Source organism: Lathyrus oleraceus, chromosome 7, assembly GCF_024323335.1.
Source record: "Lathyrus oleraceus cultivar Zhongwan6 chromosome 7, CAAS_Psat_ZW6_1.0, whole genome shotgun sequence".
NCBI classification, from domain to species: domain Eukaryota; kingdom Viridiplantae; phylum Streptophyta; class Magnoliopsida; order Fabales; family Fabaceae; genus Lathyrus; species Lathyrus oleraceus.
The window spans coordinates 444,769,487-444,774,492 of NC_066585.1; positions in this window are offsets into that span (position 1 = coordinate 444,769,487).

The window sequence follows — 5,006 nt, forward strand, 5'->3', positions numbered from 1 at the left end:
GTAACATATTACATGCAAAATGATTCACAACCAATCAATGAAATATTCAAACATCCCATCCCGATGTTACATCTACCAGAGCATGACCCACTAGGAGACTACACTAGACTCCAACATTATCTTCTACTCAACTCACTGCTCGTTACCTGAAAAATAGTTGTAAGGGTGAGTTCCTCAATCAATATAACAAGCATTATACAACAACATGTAATGTTAAGTAAATAACGCATCAAATCACCCTAACCAGACTACCCACTCCATAACGGCAGTATCAACGCAACCTCATACTCAACAATAACAAATAGCATATGTAAACTCTCAAAACATGCTCAACACCAACAACACAACACAACGATTTACTCACTAATTCCTCACAATGGGAATTAGCTACAGCCCCACAGGCTATGCCATGCATTCATTATGCAATGAGACTCCATGAAATGCGGTACCGACTCTTCTTGAACATATAGTCCAAGCTCACCGATCCCTCTGGATACGGCTACTGAGCTCACTAGTCCCACTCATTGAGATCTAATGACTCACTCACTAATTCCTCACCATGGGAATTAGCTACAGCCCCAAAGGCTAGACTATGCACACTACTCATCTAGTATGCCAACATCAGCAACAATTCCACAAGAATTCACTCACTAATTCCTCACCATGGGAATTAGCTACAGCCCCACAGGCTAATCATGCATGCTAATTACCTAGCAATACAACAACAACAACAACTCAAAATAGACATATGCTCACACTCTAAGTCACAAAACAGTCTATTCACAAATGCATACATAACTGATACATTCACAGCATCATGCATATCAACACCTATCATCAACATATTGTCAATACATTTATCACAAAAGCATATCACAACATGCCATAAAATCAAACACAGTATTAGCACACTCTACTAATACCTATACTACTCAAAACAACGGGAAATGATCCCTATTACATCATACCTCAGCTAAGTCTCACTACTCAGCCTAAACAGTCAAAAACTGCACAACAACAGCACAGGAAATCACAACCCTGCCCATACGCGTATTGCCCATGCCATACGCGTATTGCCCAAACCTGGCCAACTCCATACGCGTAATGCCCACTCTCATACGCGTATTACGCGTTTCCTCGCCCAACTCATACGCGTATCACCTGTCTCATACGCGTATGATACGCGTAACAAAATCCCATTACGCGTACCACCAGAGACCAATTTACGTTCAAAATGTCATCTTTTTCTCCCATACGCGTAAGGCCTCATCCATACGCGTACTGCCCATTCTCATACGCGTATTGCCTAGTGCCATACGCGTATGACCAGAAGCCAGATTTCCAGATCTGCTATGGTTTTTCCTGCTACGAGTTCTATTCGATCTAACCTTCCACAGTCCACATTTACACAGAAATCACTCATATCATCTCACCCGAATCATTCCCTATTCGATTTCACAACTCCTAACATTATCACATACAATTCCTACGAATTTCTTTCGATTATCACCCAATTTCGTTCATCAATTATTTCCACAAATTCATCATAATCATCCAATTCAAAGGTAAATTAAAGGTCTATCACTACCCATGACATATTATCATACAATACCCGTTAATCAACGATAAACCCCCCTTACCTGAGTTAATCCGGCAGCCTCTGAGCTCCAAGCTTCTCCTTCCTTCAACCTTCGTTCTCTGGTTCTCTTTTTGCCCTTTTTCCACGTTCTGTCTCTTTTTCCTTTTCACGTGAAAACAATAACCTTTTTACCAAATGGGACCTTTTTACTGATTTCCACTTTTATTCCAATAATAAAAATAATAATCCAATAATAATAATCCCAATAATTATTATTCCAAAATAATAATATTATTAATCCAAACTTCTAATTATTCAACTAAATTAATAAATAAAATATTAATTTAAATTAAATAATTAGCTTATTTTAATTGGGGTGTTACAGAGTACGCCTCACATACCTTACCGCTGCACGAATTCTTACAATAGAATCATCAACTTCTTTCATCCCATCCTTTACAATAAGGTTTAATATGTGGGCACAACAACGTGTATGAAGATATTCTCCATTCAAAACTATGCCATTCTGAGAGTGAAGCCATCTTTTGAGATGTTGAATTCCGACGTCATTTGAAGATGCATTGTCCACGGTAACACTAAGCACACGATTTAGTTCCCAACCATTTAAGCACTTCTTAACTGTTTTGGCCATAATCTCTCCTGTGTAGTCTGTGACTTGAGTAAAATTCAAAATATGTTTTTGTAGCTTCCAATTGTTATCAATGTAATGCCCTGTAAGACACATGTAATTAGAGTCTTGGGTAGATGTCCATGTGTCTGTAGTGATACAAACTCGGCGACAATTTTGTGACAAAATAGTCTTCATCTTCGCTTTCTCCATGTCCCAATTCTTCAAAATATCACGTGCTAGTGTATTGCGTGATGGGAACTTAAATTTTGGTTGTAAGCCATAAATGAACCTATGTAAATATGGATGCTCTACCTTTTGAAACGGAAGTTCCATGGCTACAAACATTTTTGTCAAGTCCATTCGGCTAACTTCTTGGTCAAATTTGGGAGCCGAAGAAGATGAATTAACAACCGCTTCCCTATTTTCCATTGAGCTTGAAGATGGTTCATGCATCGTCACATTCACCGCATTGTTTGGATTATCACTACATCTTCTCAAATGAGCTAGCATAGCGCTTGTTCCACCATTATACTTGATTAAGGAGCCACAATGCTTGCATTTTGCTAACTTTGACATTTATGTGTTCGACGACATCGGTGTAAAATGATTCCATGATTCTGACCGATTTTTACGCTTTTGAGGCAACAAACCAGCATTATTAGAAACTGGGGGTGTAGAACCAATATGTTCTTCTGTCTCAAAGTCCATAACACTGTCATGACCATCCATATCGAAGTTACTAGAATTTTGTTGAATAGTTTTAAGCATCCGTCCGATCTATAAGGAGAAGCTAGCTGCAAAAGCCATAAGATAAATTGTTATTCACTTATATTCTTACATACTGCACAACATCATGGTTCTGAATAAAGGTAGCATTTTCATTCTCAAGAAGATAAAGTAAAACCAATAGAATAGTTAAATTTTTGAAATAAAGTCTATTCACTAACCAAAAATACATAAAAGGAAGTAGGAAGCCACTGTATAAATTACATGTCACAAAAAATGCAGAGCCCTCAGATCTCATACCTAAGCTTATAAGTCATTTGCGGCTTATATCACAGGTTTCATTTCCAGCCTCTGTGCACCATCTAAAATAAATAAATAAATAAACAATGAATGTATACGTGGAGATTGAAAGAAAGAGCGACTGAGAGAGAGACAAATGAGAGAGAGACAGAGAAAGAGAATGTGAGAATCAATGGTGCAGGTCAGGCTGTAAACAAAACCATGTGGCCACTCAATAGTCTATTTGTTCATCATCGGGCAGTAAAACATAAAATGGAGCTATAAACTGTACTTTATGTCTTAAACCAAAAAAATCAAAACGCACAAGCAATGCATAATTTGTTGCGGCCTGATCAGACTGATGCAGACTGATGCAGGCTGATGCGGTCGTTGCGGTGATATGATGCGGCCGTTGCGGCATTAGGTTTTTAGTGTGATTTAGGATCACACTGCAATTGCAGCCCAATGCGGATACAGACATTACCGCAATCAATTACCTTTCTAACTAACTTTCTAACTTCTAATAGCCAACAATTCAATATCAAATTGATGCAAATCTAACTTGAACAAAAAAAAAAAGCAACAGTCTTGGTAATAAGATCACAATACAATAAATGAGATGAAATTTTAGAGCAATAAAATTAGATTTAACATACAAACCCTAATCTCATAGCCAAGAAATGAATAAACATACAGAGTAATGTTCAATTTTTTACTGATTTCATTCACAACCATCTTGTAATTTTCCAAAGCTGAAAAAGAATATTCTAACCTAACAGGCATCCACTTAAAATCAATAAAGGGTTTTAAGAACTTAAGAAAAAGAATTTAGAGAATTACGTTGAGAAAGTACCTATAACATATTCCTGACAAAGGTGAAAGGTAGATGATGCACAAAAAGAATTAATACACTGTATAAAAAGCAAGTTCCTATCAAGACTAAAATTACTGGAACCAAACCATCATTTTCAGGAGAACACAAATCAACCAGTAGAATAAAATTCAAATAAAATCCTATCAAGACTAAAAGCAATTTTCAGATATTATTTCAATTCAAAGTGAAATTGAGAGCAGAAAATAACAGGTTTACCTCAAAAAGAGTCGAGACAAGAGTTTCTACGAGCAAGATCCGAGTAGAGAAGGTGAAATCTGGTGAAATCGAAACCGAGTTAAATTGAAACCGAGTTAAATCGAAACCGAGTTAAATCGAAACCCAGTGAAAATGGAACATATCGAAAATGAAATCGAGTGAAATTTAAAATCAATTGAAATCGAAATCGATTCAAAACAAATAGAAGGTGAAATTGAAATTGATGTTGAGTTTGAATTGGAGAGAAGATGATTTAGGGTTCATATTTCATATTTGGGGAAGAACACTAATGTGAAAATGAAAATATTATGATAATAGTAACTAACTAAAAAATATTAAAAGATTATAATTAAAATATTTATTATTTTAATATAATGATTTATTAAGTTTATTGAATTTGTGAAATAATAGTATTTATATTTTAGATAAAATTGTGGAAAGAGTTTATAAGAGTTTAAACTGGTTTTTAAATTCAATTAGATTAATTGAATTGGTTAAAATAAACAATTCAATTTATTAACCATTTAAATGGTTTAAGTTTTTTATGGTTCAATTCAATTCAGATTAGATATTTGGATCAGTTAACCAAATTTTTGAACACCCCTACTTCCAACAAGCGGTCTTGATGAAATAGTGGTGAATAGGAATGAAGGTGAAATAAAGATAGAATCACGTCATGAATTGGGACCAAGAGTTGTTCG